This window comes from Euleptes europaea, chromosome 4 (assembly GCF_029931775.1).
Source record: "Euleptes europaea isolate rEulEur1 chromosome 4, rEulEur1.hap1, whole genome shotgun sequence".
NCBI lineage: Eukaryota > Metazoa > Chordata > Lepidosauria > Squamata > Sphaerodactylidae > Euleptes > Euleptes europaea.
The window spans coordinates 88,197,174-88,221,825 of record NC_079315.1 but is presented as its reverse complement, the minus strand read 5'-3'; the positions used below and the strand labels follow the sequence as shown (position 1 = coordinate 88,221,825).

The following is a 24,652-nucleotide window of genomic DNA, read 5'->3' as shown; positions in this document are numbered from 1 at the left end:
TGAGTCCAGTAGCACTTTAGAGACCGACAAGGGTTTTACAGTATAAACTTTCAAGAGTCAAAGCCACTTTTGTCTTGGTGTCTGACTATGCGAGCTTTGACTCTCAAAAGCTTATACCCTGCACCTTGTGTTCGTCTCTAAAGATGCTACTGGACTCTCAAATCTAACTAATCTATATTAATGATTAAGCCTCATCGTACTTTAGCAGCCAGAGAGAATGGGGCGGCGGATAATTCCAGGGCCAATGCAATGATACAGTTAAATAAAATGTGAACCTTATGTGTGTACAGTATACTACAATATATAACATAGTCTTCCTTTCATACTAATTAATAACAACTTTTTTTATTTTATCATCTTTAGTAGGTTTAAAGCCAGGATATTAATTTTCAATATGTAAATGCTGTAGCCACAATCCAGAGAACTGCACAACTAACTTGCATTTCCCCCTACAATGCAGATTCTTTTGGAATCTGCTTCTGAACCCCCTCGGGGCTTTCAAACATTGTTTGTAATGCAGATTGTGAGGGTGATGTTCAAATAAAGTGTCAGAAGACTCGCAGGCCTTTAATGCATGGGTTGTTTCCATGATGATCACTTCCCCCCTCCCCCAACTACTTCAGGGCTTCATGTTCATTATGCACGTCTTTTTCTCTCACCGCATTTCCCCCGCGTTTTCTGGATCCTGTTTCTGGCGGCATCCAGAAAAAGGGGGGGGACGAGGGGAGAGAGCGAAATGGCTTCTAAAGGTTGGGAAAGACTTGCATAATGAAAACAAAGCCCCGAAGTAGTCAGGGGGGGTGATTGCCATGGAAACAGCCCATGCATAAAAGGCCACAGAGTAACGCAAACGTTTAAGCATGCCTAAATGAGCTCTGGGGACTGCGCTCCGTGTATTTGCAGATGCCATTCAAGCAGGACATGTTTAGCTCTCATTGGGATTATTGCACTGTGCCATTTTCTAATCATTTTACATTTTTGTCCAAACAGTTGCAGCTTTCCCCAAAGAAATTGATATATAAAGGTCTCCCCTACTTTTATTCTGTTTTCACTCAGAAAAAAAAATAACTCCGTTGGCCTTCAGTGGGAGTTTTATCCAGGATAAATTAGGAATGAAATTGCAAAGTATGAAATTCTGACCTTTTTGTGAAACTTTACAAGTTTATAACTATAGGTACAATGAACAGTTTTTGTCATTCCTGGAAGACTAACAAATTTATTTTGGCATAAGCTTGCGTGAGCCAGAGCCCCAGTTGTGAAATGCATCGGTCAGATTCCTATGAAAGCTTTTGCCCCAGTAAAGCAATTAGTCTTTAAGGTACCATGAAACCCTTTGTTAGTTTGGCTGCAGCAGACTAACGCAACTACCTCTCTAGTATAGATATCTACATATACGTGCATATTTAAACAATGCCATAAATCAGCTATGAATGTAGGAGCCAAATACAGATACAAGCTAGGGCAGTATATGGAAGAAAGGTGATTTAGGAAACAGGTGGACATTCAGGAGCAGTGAGGAGAAAGAAGAAAGTTTAGATCTGGTTTTGTACAAGGATAAAAGAGGGAGATTACTGTCCCTATTTATCTCTACTTTTTCACTGCAACTGAATTCAATGGCCTTTACTTCCAAATGTGCCCAGATTTGCCTTTGCCTGTAATGTCCTTTCTTGTTTCTTCCAGTGGGGCAAATAGCGGCTCTTAGAGTTTAAGATTAGGAAAGAATTAAATTCCATTCCCTGCATTGCAGTCTCACCCTGAACTGGGGCTTCCTGTAACAGTTACCTTTGAAAGGACACAAAGTTTTGGAGGTACAGTCATGGAATTTCCAGTGTCGTGGCAGTAATCCCATGTACACTTACTTGTAAAGAAGCCCCATTTAATTCAGTCTAACTTATTTCCAAGCAAACATGGATAGCATCCGACTGCGGAGCCTCACAAAACTTGCATGATGGGGGGAATACCCCCCCTGGAGACCAGCCGCAGCAGCAGTTATGTCTGGAAGCTGCTGGGAGCCCAGAGCGGCTCCCAGGCCCCACTGCTTCTGTGGACAGGGCTGGAGTAGCTCTTGGGCTCCATCACTGCCACCAGGCTCCACTGTAGCACCCACCGCTGGGCCCCTCTTCAACTTCTTAATAGTAATTTAATTTGGGGAGGAATTTAACACACACCCAATTTTAATTTCCCCCCCCCCCAGATTTTTCTGCAAACCTAGGGGGTCCTCCGAGTCTGCAGAAAAATCTGTTTTGGATAAGCGTGGCCCCGATCCATGCATTTAGGTATCAGCAGATGAGGGCCACACTTGGGAAACAGATATCATCACACATATGTCAGATATGCAAGTCATAAGTAGCTTATGTCGTTTAAAAAGAAATCCCTGACAAAACAAAACATCCAGCACTTTTTGATGTACTTTTTGAAGCTTTTTCACACAAACCACCTGGGAGGGATGCAACACTTTGTAACAAAAAGGATGTGGACAGAATCAAGCAGGTGCAGAGGAGAGCGACGAGGATGATCAGGGTCCTGGAGGCCAAGCCCTATGAGGAAAGGCAGCCAAGGCTGAGGAAGTTGGGAATGTTTAGTCTGGAGGTTGAAGGGGGACATGATTGCTCTCTTGAAGTATTTGAAAAGCTGTCACTTAGAGGAGGGCAGGGAGCTGTTCCTATTGGCAGCAGAGGATGGGACACGCAATAATGGGTTTAAATTGCGGGAGGAAAGGTACTAGCTGGACATTAGGGAAATTTTTTATTACAGTAAGAGTTGTTTAACAGTGGAATCAGCTACCTAGGGAGGTGGTGAGCTCCCCCTCACTGGCAGTCTTTAAGCAGAGGCTGGACAAGCACTTGTCAGGGATGCCCTAGGCCGTTGATCCTGCATTAAGCAGGGGGTTGGACTAGATGGCCTGTATGGCCCCTTCCAACTCTATGATTCTAAGTAAAAGTCCTCCGCATTGTTCCAGGCTAAAATCTTCCTCAGAAGCCCAAGCGCTCCAGCTTTTACAAGCTTTTACAAGCTATCCCAAGTAAGACAAGTAAGTCTTGTGGCATTTCTGGAAGGTATTCACTGTTATGTTTGAGTAGATTCTCAGTTGTAACACAGCCACTGACAGGCCAAATAGTTTGCAATGCATGTACTATTCATGCACATATGTTATGTCACTGTTATATGCAATACATTAGTGTATTAGATGTTGGGAGCAGTTGGGGTTTCCTTTGTGATGGAGTGGGGGGTTGCCCCTGTCTGATGCAGCTTTGGCTGAGAAGGATATTTGAGCTTGAATTTTTGTCTTTAGTCTAGCTTCACAGGAAGACCTGAGAAGCAGAAGAAGTTATTTAGGAGAGATAAACATAAACATCAGTAATTCATCAGCTGCAGACCACAGGCAAAGAGCGAGAGAAACTGGAGAAATGTCAGTTTCAGTTCTGAAAACCATCCGGGTCCCATTGGTTCTATTAGCACTTATGAGCAATCAGCTGGTTTTAAATTCGCAGGAATAAATTAATCCAGATGTTCAAATTAGAGCTAATTCATATTGTGCTACTCTCATTAAAGAACAGGGAGTTCTTTAGAGCTTGGCCAGAAGTAGTTAGCCTTTGAACAAGCGAGATCAGACAGCTCAAATCAGGAGGGATTCCTAAGATCAGCTTTTTCAATGGACCTCCAAATTGACTAAGCCAGGCCTTTAGACCAGGAGTCTGGTGTCTGGTCTTTAGCTTAGCCCAGTGGTTCCCAAAGTGGGCAGTACCACCCCCTGGGGGGCGATGGGATTACCTAGGGGGGCACTAAGAGGCAAGAGGGCAGCAGGGGGCGCTAGAGGTGGGCCCCTTCAACTGTGTTGTTCACTAATTTACAATAGATCAAGCTATGGCACCTCTTTGGTGGGAACTATCAGAATTTTTTTCCAGACTTTGAAGAGCTGGTACCACCGGATCAAGTTCATCAGTTTTGCTGAATAAATGTCAACTAAAAAGTTTTAGTTTGATTTTGAATAGATGTGCAATTAATTGTGACTGTTTTGAAATTTTATTGTTATCTTGTTTTTATTGTTATTATTTTTTGAATAATGCTTTTTAAAGGCTAGGGTAGGGGGCGCTGGGGTTGAGTTTGTGGAACCAAGGGGGCGGTGGCCCGAAACATATGGGAACCATTGGCTTAGCCAATAGAGCATATCTCTCCAAGGCTCCTGGCTGGACACAGGCATCTCTGTCAGAGTTTCTGTCCAACTGCTCCCGGCCTCCATCTTACTGCAGCAAGCACCCGGTCCTTGTAATATTTCACCTCTCAACCAACTGCTCAGTCAGGACTCTGCTTCAGATTTTTCCTGACCTGAGAAACACCTGCCTGATCGCTTCCCTGCCTGGCTCTGATCCTGCCCTTGTGTGTGACCTGCTATGGCCCTTACCTAGATGCTCTTCTCTCCTTTCCTTTATCCCTTAGAAGCTCCTTGATCCATTGATCTTGAGCAGCGTAATTTTAAATCTAATGTATGAGGGATATAAGGACTGAAATAAATCTTGCCACTGACAATGTAGCCTTGGGATCCCTGTCATTTAATAAAAAAGGTGTTATGTCAGACTCAGAGGCATTAGGTAAAGGTAAAGGCCCCCTGTGCAAGCACCAGGTCATTCCTAACCCACGGGGTGATGTCACATCCCGACGTTTCCTAGGCAGACTTTGTTTATGGGGTGGTTTGCCAGTGCCTTCCCCAGTCATCTTCACTTTACTCCCAGCAAGCTGGGTACTCATTTTACCGACCTCAGAAGGATGGAAGGCTGAGTCAATCTTGAGCCGGCTACCTGAAACCAACTTCAGTTGGGATTGAACTCAGGTTGTGAGCAGAGCTCTGACTGCCGCTTTACCACTCTACCCCACAGGACTCTTTAGAGGCATTAGATTTATATATTAAAAGGGGAGAGATATAACATGATCTAAGTTCCTCTCACCCTGACCTGGATGGCCCAGGCTAGCCTGATCTTGTCAGATCTCAGAAGCTAAGCAGGGTCGGCCCCGGTTAGTATTTAGATGGGAGACCACCAAGGAAGTCCAGGGTTGCTGGGCAGAGGAAGGCACTGGCAAACCACCTCTGTTAGTCTCTTGCCATGAAAACCCCAAAAGGGGTCGCCATAAGTCGGCTGCGACTTGACTGCACTTTACACACACACAAGTTCCTCACAAAAGCGGCATTCCAAAAGGGCATGAGCTAATGAATCAGTAGAGCCAGAAGAGCAAGGACAGGTCCTTTCTGAGTATGGTATGTTCACAATTCTGCCTTGCATAACCATAGAGGTGTTAGCATTCAGTCTAACTAAACAGAAGGCTCTAGAAAGACGAGGAGTTGTCAAATAATAAGTATAAGCGGGCAAATTGCGTGGTGGTGGTCTTCTACTCTCCAGTCAAGGTACCCCCAGTATGGTATTGATGGCACAGTAAACACCAGGTAAATAAGCTAATTAGTTCTGGTGCCTCATGGAGACATGGGTCATGTGCCATTGCAGCCAAGCTAGGAACAGGCAAGCTGGAAACCGATCATTGGTTAGCACTCTCCAAGAGACAGGCTCATAAAATGGCCCAGGCCCTCCACAAATGCCACATTTTAATGAAAGGTAACTTGATCCAAAAGCCTCCACCACACCCTTTTTCCCTCTGAACTAGTGCAGTTCTGGCCACAGTATGCACCACAAACACAGAATATGAACGTGCCCAGGAAAGTGCCTGTAGAACACATAGCTACAGGTGACTCGAGCAAGTGAGCTAACCTATGGCCTTTTATGCATGGGTTGTTTCCGTCGCAATCACCCCCCACACACACACCACGACTACTTCAGGACTTCGTTTTCATTATGCACATCTTTTCCATCCTTTAGAAGTCACTTCACTCTCTTCCTGAGTTTTCTGGATGCTGTTTCTAGCAGCATCCAGAAAACGCAAGGAAAACACAGGGAGAGAGTGAAGTGACTTCTAAAGGTCGGAAAAGATGTGCAGCATGAAAACAAAGCTCCAAAGTAGTGGGGGGTGATCACCACAGAAACAACCCTTGCATAAAAGGCCTACTTGTGCAATCCCATCCTTTTAGAATCACCAGCTGATACAAGTGAATGGGAATTTCCTTTGCTGCCCCAAATATTAGTGTTGGCAAAGGCCAGGGCCAGTTCCAGGCACGTTAAGTGCCCTCAGGCACAAGGTGGGGGAGAGGAGTGGTTTCTCACTGCTCCTGCCTTGCCAACAGCTGCACATGAAATGAGAATACTTTTTCCCCTCTGAGAAGGGCCCACCTACGGACTAGGAGGGAGGGGGCAGGATGAGCACGCACATGGAAGCTAACTTATACTGCATCAGACCATTGGCCCATCGAGGTCGGTATTGTCTACTCAATCTGGCAGCCGCTCTCTAGGATTTTAGGCAGAGGTTTTTCACTCTTCCTGTGGACTCTGTGGAGCGGAGGAGTCTGATCTGGAGAACCAGGTTTGATTCCCCACTCCTCCGCATGAGTGGCGGAGGCTAATCTGTTGAACTGGATTTGTTTCCCCACTCCTTGGGCTAGTCATGCTCTCTCAGCCCAACCCACCTCACAGGGTGTCTGTTGTGCGGAGAGGAAGGAGAAGGTGATTGTAAGCTGGTTTGAGTTTCTCTTAAGTGGCAGAGAACGTCAGCATATAAAAATCAATTCTTCTTCATCTTCTTCATCATCCTGGGCTAGGACCTTCTGTGTGCCAAGCAGATGCTCTGCCACTGAGCCAGGGCCCCTCTGCGTTGGCATCAGGGGTCTCACGCAGGCTCAGATCACTCAGCTGCCTTGTGTGACGGGAGAACGGGGTGGGGGGTGGACTGCACACTGGACTTGGGGAGAAATTTCCTGGTAGGCCACGGTGGCCAGGAGCAAGCGGAGCAAAGCCGCAGCCACTCGAACAGTGCCACACTTAGCTTGGAACCTTCAGCTGTAACAAAGCTAGGTGTCGGCTCTTCCGCCGGCGGAGCCACAACCCACAGCTGGTGCTGCTGACCTGAGTGAGCTGTGGGGCTTCTGGCCCCACAGGGGCTGCTCATCTTGGCTTGCTTGAGGGCTGTTTCCACTTCCCTGTCCGCTCCTGAAGGGCTTTGCAGTTGGCCTGGGATGCTGACAATTCTCTGTCTTGGTAATGCCCACTGTAAAATACACTCAACCAAAAGAGGTGGGATTTTATGTGCCCAAATTTGAATGCAAGAGTTTCTTACAAAACAAAAATTTGAGAGAAAGAATCCCACACACACACACACACACATACACACATACATGCAGTCTTATCACTTCAGCCTACTAGGAAGGAAGTGGAATTAGGAAATGGAAGGGTTTGTGAGGGTAGATGCAGGAGAGGTCCAGTGTGGTGTCACAGTTAGAGTGGGAGTAGGATCTGGGAGATCTGGGCTTGACTCCTACTCTGCCATGGAAGTTCACCAGATGACCTCACCGGTGAACCAACCCGGTTCACCAGATTAGAGTCTGCTGCTCATGTGGAGGAGTGGGGAATCAAACCCAGTCCTCCAGATTAGAGTCCACCACTCTCAACCACCACACCACCTACCTTGCAGGATTGTTGTTAGGATAAAATGAAGCTGCTTTGGATACCCCAAAAGTGGGATATAAAGAAGTGAATAGAAGTCGATGTAATGAAATGAGTAATTCACCAGACTTCACTGCCTCCAGCTTTTGGGCCATGGTCTCTCCTTTGTTTCCAGCACTGAGTTGGGTGGGTGTCCATCGGTGGAAGGGGCCGAAGGAAAAGGTGCGTCTTGCCACCCCACCAGCAATTATACCCACCACTGAATGAGAGAAAAGAAGGGGTCAGAGCAAGAGGGCCTGTCCCAATTCAATGGCGCTTTGATTTAACAGCTCCAATGCCTTTGAAAACATTTTGCCGAGAAAGGTTTGCCATCAACCCGTATAATCTCTTATCAGAGGCCATTGAAAGTCTGGGCTCGGGGGTTAATTCTCCCATCGCAAAGCATTTGAATCAGCCCCTAGACTCACATTGAGATGAAAGCCATCGAGCCTCCCCCTCCTCGGCCGGCTTGTCCCACAAAACCCACTGAGATCAACTGACTGGGGAGGATTAGGGCATGTTCATCTGCTGGCTCTCCAGCAGGACCGGCCAGCTCAAAAGAAAAACAATAATTAGGGATAATTGCTTGTGTCCAAACACAGGCATTAAAGCCCCTTTCCCCCCCTTGGTACTTTGTGAGCCGGAATGAAAGAGACACCCCCTGTTTTGACAGCTGGGCAGGCGAACAGAATGGATGACAGATGAAGTGAGACGTCTTCGGGATTGGGAGGAGGGAGGAGAGGCGAGGGAGGCTCCCAGGCAGCCGGAGGATTCTCCCCATCCCGGCCTGCTACTGAAAGAGGATCTTGCCCGCCTGGCCACCGTCCTGCCCCAGACAACAGGCTCCCAGCATGCACATTCTCAGCCACCCAGAAAGAACCTTTGTCTTGTACAAGCAGCCATTTCCCTGAGGCAAGCCCTGTGGGGCAGGACGTGGGGACTGTTTTTAAAGGACTGCCTTAGCTTTTGTGAATTTCTTGTCTTCTTGATTAATACACTTGATATCTTGCAAACCACATAATGTGTGTGTGTGTTTAATGCCAGCACCAAAGAAACCAATTGTTGCTCTGGCTGAAACAAAGCAACAAGTGCATCATGGGAAAACTGGTACCAGGGATGAGAGACTGATCTTGAGTCTGGCCTCCTTTTTGGTCTTTGTAAATGGGGATGGAGAGATGGTTAAAAGAGGTCAGGCAGGAACAGTCATCCAGGAAGGAGGAATGTTGGAAAATGTGGAGATTCTAGGCAACCTTGGTAGGTGGAGGAATCAAATATAGTGGAGGACCAAATATTTTAATTTATGACTTACAGGCAATGGAACAACTTACTTTTCAATGTAACTAACTTTTGGCAAACGATGGAAAGAAGGAAACAGGTTTCAAGAATTTTCAAAAGGAAGAACAGAAGAGGCTACCAAAAGATAAAAACTAGGCTGAGAAAGGAAAAGGCCAAAACCTAAGTAAAACAAGATTGTGTCAAAAATATTTAAAAACAAAGGGATCAAGGAAATAACATTTTTTTAAAAAAATGGTAAAAAAGAATGAGACATTAATTTGCTAAATTAAGAGTTTAGCATAAATCAAAACTTTCGAGCCTAAATGTAAGGTTTGCCATATTAGTAAAAAAGGTGTTTCGCAAAAGGGGGTAGCAGGAAGTCACTGGGGCATATCTCCCATTTTTGGGATAAAAGTCCCAGACCTGGTCTTGCTCTGTTTGTTGGCACTTTCCCCAGTAATGCAGCCCCTGGGTTGCTGTGCTGCCCTAAGTCATGGCTTTGGCAGTGGGGTGGCAGCGCTTGGACCTGAGAAAAGGGATGTGCATTTGGATATATCTGGCCTGAATATATATCCAAAAAGACCTTATTGATATTTTCTGGATACATTTTGGTCTCCAGATGGTATCCAGGATTATATCTGATTTATAGGGACCCTGTCGGTTTTTCAAGGGAAGAGAAGTTCAGAGGTGGATTGTCATTGCCTGCCTCCACCTCATGACCCTGGTATTCCTTGGCAGTCTCCCATCCAAATAATAGCCAGGGCCAACCTTGCTTAGCTTCAGAGATCTGAGAGATCAAGCTAGCCTGGGGCTATCCAGGTCAGGGCAAAAATCCAGAAATATTTGGGATTAACTGGGAATATCAGAAGCCAGCAAATTAAGGCTCTAAAATCTGTTTCGTTCTTTAATTTTACTGTGTGTCTTCCTGGAGCTTGATATCAGCTTTTCGTATTGGTTTGGCTTTGCTTCTGTGCTTTGGAATTGGTTTTGCTGGTCTTGCAACCTTGTGTTCTTTGCTTGGGTTGGTTTGTGTCGTGTTTGAAGTGGATTCTTGGGTTGTACATTGGCATGGATTCTCTAACTTTGCATTTGTTGGGTTTCCAACAGCATTCCTGTTGGGTTTGGCTTGGAGGATTCTCCACTTTGACATTGGCTTGCATTCTTTTGTTGTGTTAGGCTTGCCACATTGGCCAGCGCTTCTGCTGGGATTTCCCGGTTCTGCATTGGTTCTTTGGGCTTGTTGGTTCTGTCTTCATTCAGAGGCTTTTGGCCAGTGGTTGCTTTGCTTGCTGTTGAGTGTTGGTTACTATTTTTCCTGGAGAAAGCTTAGAATCTTTTATTCCCATAGGGAATAATGGAGCCAAATATTATCAGAATCCGGGGGGGGGGGAGGAGACGGACTCAGAACTGAATACCAAACCAGTATTTAGAATCCAGAAAACCAGGAATGCTGACATTTTTTGGCTCCCTGATATCTCGATTTGACAAATACTGATTACTTCCAAGATGTACATCCCTGCTTGATACTTTTTGTGTGCAAGGTATGTGTTCTGTCTCTGAGCAAGGGGAAGGTGCCTCTTGATCCTGCTGCATGTGCATGAAAAGGTATGCACCTGGCCATCAAATGCTAGTGACTGGGGAAGGCACTGGCAAACCACCCCGCAAACAAAGTCTGCCTAGAAAACGTCGGGATGTGACGTCTCCCCATGGGTCAGGAATGACCCGGTGCTTGCACAGGGGACCTTTACCTTTACCTTTAGTTACCTTATCATTCTACTCAAAACCACCTGGCAACACAGGAAATGCAGCAGAAAGTATTTGAATGGGAGCTCTTGTGTCTTTGTAGTAAACAGGCTTATAGTCGACCTTAAGCAGAGTTACACCCTTCTAATGCCATAGAACTTCGTACTTGAGATCTCAATGCCCAACAAGCTACTGCAGAACTACTAACTTTGGTCAGTCCAGATGTGCCCTGGGGACTTCTGTGTTATGAGCTCCTGGTGAACTTTTTTTAAAGTTTGAGTTTAAAAAAATAATTGGGACATTCCGGACTCTGCATGTCTGGATTGGCCATCCCTGGGAGGGAATCGTGCTGGTGTCACAAGAGCAGCCCCAGGGAACTGGGGGGGGGGGCCTGGCTGCAGCTAGGGTCTCGACCCAGGGAGGAGGAAGAGGAAGAGGAAGGAGGAGGAGGAGGAGGAGGAGGAGAAGGAGGAGTTGGTTTTTATATGCCGACTTTCTCTACCATTTAAGAAAAGAGCAAGAGTCCAGTAGCACCTTAAAGACTAACAAAAATATTTTCTGGCAGGGTATGAGCTTTCGTGAGCCACAGCTCACTTCTTCAGATACCAATCTGAAGAAGTGAGCTGTGGCTCACGAAAGCTCATACCCTGCCAGAAAATATTTTTGTTAGTCTTTAAGGTGCTACTGGACTTTTGCTCTTTTCTACTACTGCAGACAGACTAACGCGGCGACCCACTGTGAATTATCTATCATTTAAGGGAGACTCAAACCGGCTTACAATCACCTTCCCTTCCCCTCCCGACAACAAACTCCCTGTGAGGTAGGTGGGGCCGAGAGAGCTGTGACTAGCCCAAGGTCAGCTGGCTTCGTGCCTAGGAGAGGGGAAACCAATCCAGTCCCCCAGATTCGCCTCCGCCGCTCACGTGGAGGGGCGGGGAATCAAGCCCGGCTCTCCAGATCAGACCCCACCGCTCCAAACCACCGCTCGTAACCGCTACCCCACGCTGCCTCTGGGCGCTTCCCTCCCGGCCCCAGGCCCACGGGAGCCGTGACCCCCAAGCGGGTGCGTGCCAAGGCGGCGCGTCGCTTCCCACCCGCCGGCCGGGCCGGGCCGTGGGGCGAGGGGCGAGGGAGCCCGTGGGAAAGCGCAAGGCTTCCCTGCCCCCCGGGCCCGCTCGCCCCGCGGCTAGAGGGGGGGGGTGGTAGCTGGGGGGGGGAGAGACCAAACAGGAATCCCAGGCAAATGCAGATCAGATGGGAACCGCGAGAGCCAGCAAAACCACGGGCTCAAATGACACCCCGGGGCTGCCACGTCTACGACGGCCTGCATGCGAGCTTCGGGAAGGGGAGCCACATCCGACCAGGGTGGGGGGGGACGGGGGGCTGCAGCTGGCATCCCGATTCAGACGTTGATCCCGGCGCGCTTCTGCGCCTCCCCCGACCCGCTCCCTTCTCCCGGCCTTGCCAAGATCTTTCACAGTGGGTCGCCGTGTTAGTCTGTCTGCAGTAGTAGAAAAGGGCAAGAGTCCAGTTGCACCTTCAAGACTGACAAAAATATTTTCTGGCAGGGTAGGAGCTTATCTGAAGAAGTGAGCTGTGGCTCACGAAAGCTCACACCCTGCCAGGAAATATTTTTGTTAGTCTTTAAGGTGCTCCTGGACTCTTGCCCTTTTCTGCTATTGCAAAGATCTGTTTAAGGAGTGGGCCGCTTGCAAATGTCGTCTGCCGGTGGCTAATTGAATGGCTGCGACCTGCCTGGAAACGGGATATCCATGAGCACATGAAGCTGCCTTCTGCTGAAGCAGACCCTGGGTCCATCAAAGTCAGTATTGTCTACCCAGACCGGCAGGGGCTCTCCAGGGTGTCAGGCAGAGGTCTTTCACATCACCTACTTGTCATAGGGCGAAAAGGCCTGGTCGCTTTAGCCTCCTTTATTCCCTGTTTCAGCCAGGATTCAGCCAGGGTCGAAGGCATGCGTTTTGCCGAAAGGGCGTTCTGTCTTGGCTGAATCCTGACTGAAACAGGGAATAAAGGAGGCTAAAGCGACTGTGCGTTTTCACCCATAGTGAGTCTCTAACTGGATGTGCCGGGGATTGAACCTGGACCTTCTGCATGGCAAGCGGATGCTCTACCACCGAGATACATATAGGATCTTTCCAAGGAATGGCGTGGCAGCCGAGGGTTGTGTGTCGGTGCCGGAGGGTTCTCACAGCACGGATAAATCAGTGCATCCCCCCCGCCCAAGGACAAAGACATTGTTTCCCAGGGATGATGGGCCACGTGCTTCTTTTGCAAGAATCGTCTTCGATATCGTGTTTCCTAATCTGAAACGGATGCCTCCCTAATACGATTCAGGATGCAGTTTTGGTGAATGAGTTACAGGGTGGAAAGGAGTGTGCTCTCCGGGGAACAGAGGGCTGCAGGCACCCTGCTGGGGGCGGCCCTCTGTGTGCATCTGCCCCACCTCACCCCTTGCTATATGTAAGCAAACCCTATTGGAGACAATAAAAAAGATGCTCTGGGCAGGAGATGTTGAAAAGGCACAGCTAGGGATGTGACAGGCCGATGTCACTGCACTAAGCATTCTTCCTCTGACTTGACTCCTGGTTTTTTCAGTCCTGTGAGCACCTCGCAGAACTTTGTGGGATGTACTCCTGAGTAAGCATTATAGGATTGTGCTATAATTCACAGTGGGTAGCCATGTTAGTCTGTCTGCAGTAGTAGAAAAGGGCAAGAGTCCAGTAGCACCTTAAAGACGAACAAAAATATTTTCTACCAGAAAATATTTTTGTTAGTCTTTAAGGTGCTACTGGACTCTTGCCGTTTTCTAGGATTGTGCTATGTATATCTTTAAAAAGACAGAGGTCTATGACAGGAGGGGGGGATGTAATTCTCTCACATTGGCCTCAATCCAAGAATATACCAGCATGGTGTAGTGGTTAAGAGTGGTGGTTTGGAGCAGTGGACTCTGATCTGATCTGGAGAACCGGGTTTGATTCCCCACTCCTCCCTATGAGCGGCAGAGGCCAATTTGGTGAACTGGATTTGTTTCCCCACTCCTACACACAGAGCCAGCTGGGTGACCTTGGGCAAGTTACAGCTTTCGTAGAGCTCTCTCAGCCCCACCTACCTCACAGGGTGTCTGTTGTGGGGAGAGGAAGGTAAGGTGATTGTAAGCCGGTTTGATTCTCCCTTAAGTGGTAGAGAAAGTCGGCATATAAAAACCAACTCTTCTTCTTCCACATAGTGGGGCTGCACGCTCACTAGGGTGCACGTGTCCTTGCTTGCACATATCCACCACACTCAGACATTTTACACGTATAAGCAAAATCCCATTACTGAAAGAGGTTCAATGCAGCATGGAGTTTACTAGCTACTTGCTGGCTCACGCCCTTCTGGTGTTATTTGTTTTCTGGGTACCCAAGATGCAGACTTTTGCCTTTGTGAGAGATCTTCTCTGTGGTTCTTGATTACTCCCAAGGGCAGCTTTCTAGCAACATTATTTTAAGGGGACAATAGCTTGCCCTCATAAATTCCTTCTGTAACAGTTTATGGCTGGTTGTAATCTATTGACAATATCCACTTTTACAGCTGCCGAAAGGGGAGGGGGGACAGCTCCTTGGCCCGATGAGCTAGGCTGTCGCCTCTTTTTAGTGTTTTTATTCACTGAACAGCCCATAAATAGTTCAGTCAAAGAAATCACTCTTTAAAGGGAGAGAAGCCAGCAGCTGGAAAGGAATGACAGTCGCTCTCTTGAGCCTACCTTGGGGCCTTTTCTTTGCACAACAGCATTTAATACAGGGCCGTCCAAGTTCTTACAAGCCTCCCTGGCCAGTGGATAGAAAGATTTACGGTGGATATGTCCATCCTACAAATTTAGCCATGATATTGTGGCATAAGCTGCTCCCCAAATTAAATGCTACTAGAACTGTCATTGCCCTGACCTGGATAGCCCAGGCTCCAGACTAGTGTGATCTCAGCAGTTGGATGGGAGGCCTCCAAGCAATACCAAGGTCATGATGCGGAGGCAGGCAATGGCAAACCACCTCCGAACGTCTCATACCTTGAAACCCCCACCAGGGATCACCATAAGTCAGATGTGACTTGACAGCAAAAAAGAAAAAAAGAGCTCTGAGCCCCGTGGCGCAGAGTGTTAAGCTGCAGTACTGCAGTCAAAAGCTCTGCTCACGACCTGAGTTCGATCCCAACGGAAGTTGGTTTCAGGTCACCAGCTCAAGGTTGACTCAGCCTTCCATCCTTCCGAGGTTGGTAAAATGAGTACCCAGCTTGCCTGGGGGTAAAGGAAAGATGACTGGGGAAGGCACTGGCAAACACTGGGATGTGACTTCACCCCATGGGTCAGTAATGACCCGGGGCTTGCACAGGGGACCTTTACCTGTACATTAGCTTACAACACTGTTTTCCATTTTATCCTTGCAACAACCATGCCAGGAGGTTGGTCTGGCTCAGAATGGATGTTCGGCCCAATGTCACCAAGCAAGTGTCCCTGGCAGAGTGGGGATTTGAGCCTGGTTCTCCCAGATCCCAGTGCAACGTGTAGGAAGGGCATTTAGGAAGTGGCAGTGCTGATGTTGCTCCTGTTGTTGTTGGATGCTGCTGAATACATCCTCCCAGCTCCCTGCCTCAGCTGTGGCCAGGGATTTATTTGTGTAAAAGGCCCATTTTTTTGAGGTATACACATAAGCATTCTCCATTACCAAAAGTTCAGCATACAACTCTGTACGCACCACCAATTTATTACGACATGTAAACAGCTCATTCGCTCCGTACAATTCAAGACCATGTACAGCAACCAAGGATTTGTCTGTAGTATGATGCCCATAACTTGATGTAAAAGGATGTATGATATTTAGAGAAACATCAGATTTTTAAAAAACCCTCAATTGCTTAGTATCCAGATGCTATTTTTCAAAACCATGTGCTGTAGAATATTCTTCCAAAAACAAGGTAGTGACAAGACACAGAACTCACAGTATTACCAACCATATAAATCTGCTTAGGTCAGAGGACCAAACTATACATTATGTGGAGACAGTCTGACTAGATTTTCTTTCTCCCCTGAGTGGGGAGGGGGAGCAGATTGTGAACATTGTGCTGGGGAACAAGTTTGTGTCTTTTTCCCCTGCCAATACCCCAGTAGAAATTCCTGGTCTGAGTCTGCTATTAACCATAACAGATAAAAAAAGACGGCTTCAATATGGGGCCTGTTCTGTGGCTAATAATAGTTTTGGGGAACAAGATACTGATGGGAGGAATGGCATAGAGGGTTAAACCCTCTTCCCCAAGCGCCATCATGGCCCAAATCCTGTCTCTTCCTCTTCTCCCCCAGCTGCTTTTTAGTGTGAAATATAACAAAGACCTCCCATTCAGGGGAGGGACTGTGGCTCGGTGGTACAGCATCTGCTTGAGATGCAGAAGGTCCCAGGTTCAATCCCTGGCATCTCCAGTTAAAGGGACTAGGCAAGTAGGTGATGTGAAAGACCTTTGCCTGAGACCCTGGAGAGCTGCTGCCAGTCTGAGTAGACAATACTGACTTTGATGGGAAAAGAGTGTGATCCAGTATAAGGCAGGTTCATGTGTGTTCGTTTAATGTATAGCTTGATTCAGAGAAAGCAAGAGAGAACATGTTGACGGTAACTTGTTGATCTGACAAAGGATTTTGCACTGGACAATATGTGGTATATTTTAAGTGTCTTAACAATCAAAAACTTGACGGTAGGACTTCAGCGCCCCAATAGCAGCAGAAGCCGCAGCTAGCAGCAGATGTTAGGAAGTAGAACTGCAAGACAAAACTGACCCAATGGGGTGGCCTCAATATGCTAGTCCTCATTGAGGTGGTAAACCTTTTTCTGGGTGATGCCATTCCAAATTGCAGGTGTGGACTCACGCAATTGGACTCTCTTCCTCCATACAGCATTCCCAGCACACAGGAAAAATACTGAGAAGGGAAGATTGTTTTTAAAATGGTGGAATATTCCACATCTGTATAGTGCTAGCTTTGAGTCCAGTAGCACCTTGGAGATGACAAGATTTTGAGGATATAAACTTTCGAGTGTCAAAACTTCCTTTCTCAGATACATCTGTGAGGCATCTGCAGGATCGCCCAGACACAGGTGTACCACACCAATGATAAGTAGGCCAGACTATTCACGACTGTCGAATTCTAGGCTGTCCTCCTGTGACTTCAGTGGAAGTGATGCTCTTAGGGAGGAAACAGAAAGCCTAATGGCGTTTGCCTAGATTCACATGAACCCAGGGCTTCCCCAGAAGCAGCCACACTCTCTACAGTAGGATTTTCCACAAGTGTATTGAAGAAGAAGAGTTGGTTTTTATATGCTGACTTTCTCTACCACTTAAGGAAGAATCAAACTAGCTTACAATCCCCTTCCCTTCCCTCCCCACAACAGACATCCTGTGAGGTAGGTGGGGCTGAGAGAGCTCTAACAGAGCTGTGACTAGGCCAGGGTCACCTAGCTGGCTTCATGTGGAGGAGTGGGGAAACCAACCCGGTTCACCAGATTAGCGTCGGCCGCTCGCGTGGAGGAGTGGGGAATCAAACCCGATTCTCCAGATTAGAGTCCACTGCCCCAAACCACTGCTCTTAACCTCGACATCACGCAGTTCCCCAGATTTTTTAAATCAGCCACAAAACTCAGAAAGTTAATGCGGAGGTTTCCCACTGGCGAGCCTCCTATCTTGGCAGCTAGCAATAGCAAGGAACATTAAAAAAAAAACAGTTGAGTCGCTTGCCATCTTTCCTTGGGAATCCACTCCCCTGGGATCACCTGTGTGGTTGTGGCATTCACACATCGAACAGCCATGTGGGACTGCAAGGCTCCTAGGCGGCTGTGGGTTTGTGTGAAGGGGGCCCCCTGTCTCCTTCTGTGGGGCCAACCGGCCTACAAGTGAGAAAACACTCTGATCTGCCAAAACAATGAGACTTTGTTGTAATCTCCCAACTACACTGGGAGTTAGAAGCAAGTAGAACCCATATGCGACCAATCACCCCCGATGATCTATTACTTGTCTATTCATTAACTTAAAATGCCACATAAGAATTTGTAATCCACGGTAACTCATCACACAAGAATGATTAAATGTACTACCGACTAATGTAAAACAGCCTACTTTCCACAGTCCATCGGCTGCCAAATATTGTTAAAAAGGATGGGGAGAGATGGGGCAGAGGGGAGGAAAAAGGAAAGGAAAGAGAGGATTTGTGATCTAACATGATATAAATTACAAGAGCTGTAAATCTTGAATACATCAGCGGTGGCTTGCAGATTATTGGGTTTAAACGGCAGGAAGATGAATTTAACTATTGGGAGGGCTGCCAGGACTTGTGGGTGTTTCAAACGAGGGTGATTTGCAAAAGTGTATTTTAACTGCTTTTAAAATGCTCTGATGGCAGCCCTGGCTGCTACCATTGTAGGGCATCACCTTGAAATCCCAGTTAAAGGGCTTCAGGGGGAAGGGAAAGGAAGGGAAAGGAAGAGAAGAAGAAGAAGAAGAAGAAGAAGAAGAAGAAGAAGAAGAAGAAGAAGAAGAAGAAGAAGAAGAAGAAGAAGAAGAAGAAGAAGAGTTGGTTTTTATATGCCGACTTTTTCTACCACTTAAGGAAGAATCAAACCGGCTTACAATCACCTTCCCTTCCCCTCCCCACAACAGACATCCTGTGAGGTAGGTGGGGCTGAGAGTGTTTGACTCGCCCAAGGCCCCCCAGCTGGCTTCGTGTGTAGGAGTGGGGAAACAAATTCAGTTCACCAGATTAGCCTCCACTGCTCGTGTGGAGGAGTAGGGATCGAACCCGGTTCTCCAGATTAGAGTCCACCGCTCCAAACTACTGCTTGTAACCACTATATCTCACTGGAAAAGGAAGGAAATGGCCAGTTTCCACATCAGGCTCCTGGGTGTTTTCTCTGTGTGTACGAAGATGAGCGAGGTGGAGGTGTTTAAAACAAAGGCCTTGTACATTTTGACTGCAACCTCTGGGGCTAAATGCAATCTGGTATATGGCACACTACAATTCAAACAGAAGCGAAAAAAGCGATAGGATGAATCATCTGCCCTGGCAGCTCTGGTGTGCGGTGGGGAGCTGGGAGCCATGGCTGGGAGCTACGGTGAGGCTGAAATTAACCAGCCAAGCAGTGGGCAGGGAGGGGGCAGCTGAGGTTCAGCCTTGTGGTGCCTTATCCTAGAAAAAGAAAATCCAGGTGTCTATCTGGAAACCCCACCTGATGATCTCCCAGCCTCCTCCCAATCTCTGCATGTGGGGATACTCTGCAGTTAGTTGTTACCGGGTAAAATTCAATTTGTGTTTGCTCAGGCAGACATTGATCTGTTGGTGTTTCCCATGTCCCAGAACTAAAAAACACAAGCATTGAAAACACACACTGGGTCTAAGTACTGTTTAGTGTCAGCAGAAACAAAGCCCGGCTTCCATGTATGAAATGGATTACAACCATCATGGATTACATTACAACCATTGAAATGGGACTGCACTCAACAGTTTTTTTGGGGGGGGGGTTGCCATCAAGTCACAACTGACTTATGGCAACCCCTTCTGGGGTTTTCAAGGCAAGGGACGCTGAGAGGTGATTTGCCACTGCCTGCCTCCGCAACCCGCCCCTGGTATTTCTTGGAGGTCTCCCACCCAAACACTAGCCAGGGTCGGGGCTGGGAGTGTGTGACTGGCCCAAGGTCACCCAGCAAACTCCCATGGTGCGAGTGGGGACTTGAACCTGGGTTTCCCAATTCCTAGTCTGACACCTTAACCACTGCACCATGTGGGCAGGGGACAGATTAATAAAGGTAACAAGAAGGGCAGGGGATCTTTTAAAAGTCCCTCCCCAATGCGACATACAGTCCCATTCTAAAACGGGAGGGTAGCAACTTGGGAAAAGCTGGGCTGGCAGACACTCCTGACTGGTCAAAGAAATGCCAACAAGCTTGCCTCTCCTATGACGATGCAATGCAGAGATGCACCCCTTGCAATCGCGCTCTCTCTTTCTCTCTTCGATATTCTGGACAGAGCTGAGAATCCAGCCGCACGCTCTCTCCTGCTCCCTGGTGTCCAACGGCAGAAATGCACCAGATGGCAAGGCCTGAGGAAGCCAAACTGCTCCACAGCTTTCCCAAGTGACTCAGGAGCCAAAGGAAGGGAACACATCAACTGGAGCACATCATATGGTTCTGAGACAGGGAAAACACAAGTCACCTGCCTGAAAACATCTTCCTGTCACTTCATCTGCCGTTGGAGGGGGTGTGTGTCACACCTAAGCACATCTCCTGATCGTTACAATCACTTATGAAACCTGCATCACAAATGAAATGGTGGCAAGGGCGGCTCCATTTCAGATGGCGGTTCAGGGATTCCAGCTTTGAATGTTCCTTTGCAAAAAAACAACAAAAACACCCTCCCTGCAGATAGAAAACAAACCCAGTAAGGAGAAAAGTTCCACCTCATCTGTTGTCTAGCTCTGCGCGTTTTCCTGTGTACATGGAGTTGTTCACATATGGGAGCAATCAGAAGTATTTCTCCTCCATCATCCCTCAGCTGGGAGAGGTGTAACTGGTGTAGCACACAGGGGTGGACTGCCTATTTAACTTACTGGGAATTTTCCTGGTGGGCTGCTGCTACGGACGGCCACGGTTGCCAGGAGCAAGCAGAATCAAGTCCCAGTAGTTCTGCCCGTTTGGGGTAGTTCAGGGGCTGATCAGCTTGGTTTGTTTCCTGGCAGTTTTAATTTCCCAGCCCACCTCTGGAAGCACACTGGTGAAGAGAATGATCATGATGCAGGATGTCCTCAGGTTCAAATCTTGCCCCTGCCATAGCCTCACAAGATGGCAAGCCACTCTCTTTCATACTAGGTTTGCCAGCTGGCCTGAAGGGGGGGAAAAGTACTGTCCCTTTAGGTAAAGGTAGTCCCCTGTGCAAGAACCAGGTCATTCCAGACCCATGGGGTGACGTCACATCCTGACGTTTCCAAGGCAGACTTTGTTTGTGGGATGTTTGCCAGTGCCTTCCCCAGTCATCTTCCCCATAAACAAAGTTTGCCTAGTAAACGTCGGGATGTGACATCACCCCATGGGTCAGGAATGACCCACTGCTTGCACAGGGGACCTTTACCTTTTTTAGATGCACATTTTCCCCATGTGAATTCTCAAAATTCTGCTTATTTTTGAGTTTTGAGAATTCAGATGGGGAAAATGTGCATCTAAAGAGTGGCAGATCCAAGGCAAAAAACCCCATGCATAAATGGCTTGAGGTTCCTTGTCCACTGAATGCATTGTACAAATGCTAATTACTGCCTTTTATCTTTTAGGAAGTATGGTTAAACACTGATCGTTCCTGGATTGGCCAGGACAGAGAGATGTCAAGAATAGGCATACTGAGCTATGTATTTTAATCAATCAGAGCAGATTCTAGAGTTGCCAACCAAAATAACCAAATAATGGCAACCAAAATAAACACCTCTGTACTACTACCACAGATAAGGAACTAAGTACAGGAAAGGCTGATGATATTCAATCAATCAATCACAAGTTTACAAAAACAAGGTGTATTAAGTGCAGTGAATGACAATCAACACACAAATCCATATACAATCCTATGTAGATTTGTTGCAGTTCATTGTTGGATACTTGTACCTGTATGGGACTGTTTATACCAAATTCCCTTGCCATTCTTCTATGAAGATTACTCATAGTGGAACTTTTGAGACTTGTACCCTTTAGGACTGTTAACATAGGATTGTATATGGATCTGTGTGTTGTATGTCATTCACTGCACTTAATACACCTTGTTTTTGTAAACCTCTAGGTAGGGGCTGGAGATCTCCTAGAATTACAACTGATCTCCAGACTACATCAATCACTTATTTGTTTATTATTTATTCATTTAAAACATTCATTCCACGTTCCCTGAAGAAAATGGCTGCTTTGGAAGGTGGACTGCATGGTATTTTACCCTACTGAGATCCTTCCCCTCCCTAAACCCCACTCACTCCACCCTCAAACCTCCTGTCATTTCCAAACCTGAAGTTGGCAACCCTCCCAGATCCCCTCGTCTCTCACTGTTCTGGGAATAGGTTTCAGGACTTGAACAAAAGCCTGCAGTTTCCCAGCTGGAATGACTTGCAACTGTGCAGGCTGTAACCTGAAGCCACTGACGGGACCGGCTCTTCTGTCTGCCTCTATAAGGTCTTGCAGGTGTGTCAACACCTCCCGGCCAGCAGTGTCAAAGTCCACTGAGGCCGTGGACAGATTCTCTGCTTTTTACAAGATGTGAACGTGGCCTGACGGTAGACTTGTTGCCTGTGGATACGCAACTTTGTGTCCTGCTATATTCTTTGATCAGACAGGTGGCCCAGGCTGAGGAGCGCTGCAAAAAACTGAGAAATTTGCAGTGGTACGAGGGGGAGCTTATGCATCCAAAGGCAATGGCAGCTCTCTTTTCTGACTTGAGACCTTTGGTCAAATGAGTCGACCACTAAAGGAAATGACAACTCTCTCATCAAGTCTCTGGAAGATTATTGTCAATGCACAGCTTGCTCAATTTAGCATCCCTAGTACTAATCTATTAAGGAGCCCCGTGGCGCAGAGTGGTAAGCTGCAGTACTGCAGTCCAAGCTCTGTTCACGACCTGAGTTCAATCCCGACGGACATCGGTTTCAGGTAGCCGGCTCAAGGTTGACTCAGCCTTCCATCCTTCCGAGGTCGGTCAAATGAGTACCCAGCTTGCTGGGGGTAAAGGAATGATGACTGGGGAAGGCACTTGCAAACCACCCCGTCAACAAAGTCTGCCTAGTAAACGTCGGGATGTGATGTCACCCCATGGGTCAGGAATGACCCGGTGCTTGCACAGGGGACCTTTACCTTCACCTTAGTACTAATCTATCTCTAGGGGTGCCTCTAGGCCAGGAGTTTTTCTCACCAACATTGATGAAAGGAGGAGATGTAACCTACATTATCGCATGACTTTTCACTAATTGTGTATTGGGTTTGCTTAAGGATTTTTTTTCCTTTTCAAAAAGTGCAAGCTTTTTTGCATTACTGGGGGAAAAAGATGTCCTGCACAGAGCTTCTTGCCAGCTGTTGTCCTTGTGGTGTATTGATTGTACACATTACAATGGAACAGTCTGCTTTCCCCCTCTGATATTTGTGTTGGTTTAGTCCCCTGGGGTGCAGTCCTTGCTCTTCAGTTCTGTTTGTTAGTCAGAACTGCAGACTGCGTGAGATCCATTGTCCTGAAACCAGTTGCTCCCACCCCTTTATCTTCTTGCTAATAAATGGATGTTGTTCTGAACACACCCATCTCTGCTATGTGAACCTATGAGCAGGGACCTGAGTGAGTGAGTACCCTATTCCTGACACCCACCTTCCATGTTTCTCATTCTGTAACCTTTTTTTAGCAGATGGTAACCATAGTGATTTTATAGTCCCTGACTCCAGCTACTTTAGTTTCATTCCAAAATCTTTTCCCCATCTTATTTATCAGCTTGTGATATCTGGTCCCTTTTGGTGCTGAATTTGATATGAGATGGAGCTGGTAGTGAAACCCACCAAGTAGTATTTAAGTTCAACAGCTGCTCCTGTACCAAGGATGACAGGACTATCAGCCTTAGCCGAAGGAGGGAATACGAGCTTTTAAATTGTCCTCAATATCCTTCAGGAACTAGGAAATGTGAATAAGGAACTGGGAATAAGGAATGAACTGGGAACTGGGAACCAACTTCAGCCTCCTAAAATCAACATGGCCTGTAAGATTCACCCACTAGGCCACATTGGGGGTGGACACATGATATATCTTGTTTTGTTTACTTCTACTTGTTTTTCTAACAGTGTAATTCCATGACGTGTTATTCCATGAGAAAAGTTCTATCCTGCTGCAAGGCAGTTGGTCGAAGAAAAAGAATTATATTATATGAATTTCTAAATATTGGGGCAGGTTTGTTATGTTCAAACAGCAGAACTATTGGGCTCACTTACATAAATGGTCTTATAAATATGAATTAGTGATAATTTCTCACTAATCTCACAACTCAGACCGTTCTCACATTACTTGAATCAATTTTTCATTTAAAACTATTGGTCAGCAAAACATTTCAAGACAACGGTCTTATGAAAGCTCTCTTCTAAGCCAGGCATGGCCGGAGGCAATAGTCAGTTTAGAAACAACAGTTTAGAAACAAATATACAATACCAGCAGTGGATGAGAAGACGGGAGCTCTGAAATGTTCAGTTACAGAAAACTTCATGTTAGGTCTACACATCCATACAGAAAATCTTCAACTGACTTAGCTGAGGGTTTTTTTTTTTTTGGCATCCAAGTGATTGCAAATGGATCAGGGCGCGTATTTCTGAACCAGGCCAATAGCTTGGGTCCTATGGCTGTTTTCGACTGGCGAAAGTGCCCCTCCTTTGGAGGAGGAGGAGTGGGTGATTTTTGAGAGTTGCCCCTCCCCCTCAAGACCACCCACTTTGTCCCCCATGCTGTTCTTTGGGTTGGGGGAATGGACTCCTGCATGATGGGGAGGCAGGAAAGGACAGTTTCACGGAGTTAGGACCACTTGCTGCTTGTTGGATCTGAGCCATTGTCTTTAAGCATTCCAGGCAACTGGAAATTTCTTTAGTTTCAGTAAAGTGCAATGACCTGTGTTTAATTTCTAAAATAGGATTAGGGCCTGCCCAGGATTCACCCTCTTATATCTGAAAGCCCTAATCCAGCTGTATGGGGGAATCTGTGGTTGGGCTGAGGGAGAGGTGTTCTCCTTTGTCAGAAATGTTTTCCTTTGTTCACTAACTCCATATTCACCAGAGGTACTGAAGACAGGTTGCAGGACTGAGCTCAGATAACAAGCCCTGTTGTTATTATTCCCCCATGTGACCCAATATGAAACTAAACACTCAAGAATAGTCATTCACATGAGAACAAAAGAACAGCCTTGCTGGATCAGATAATGGTTCGTCTAGTCCAGTGTCCTGCTTTCCTATAGCGGCCAACCAGATGCTCAAGAAGACTTACGCCAGGAGAA

At 47.0% G+C, this 24,652-nt stretch overlaps 1 protein-coding gene and 1 non-coding gene across 2 annotated transcripts in view; one reads left to right on the top strand and one right to left on the bottom strand.

Moving 5' to 3' along the window:
• The window catches only part of TMEM174 (transmembrane protein 174), a 66,657-nt gene that overhangs the window by 37,124 nt on the left and 4,881 nt on the right, over window positions 1-24,652 (bottom strand). The window lies entirely within an intron of this gene.
• On the top strand, window positions 15,988-16,062 carry TRNAL-GAG (transfer RNA leucine (anticodon GAG)). The gene has a single exon. It is a non-coding gene; the product is annotated as a tRNA-Leu (tRNA).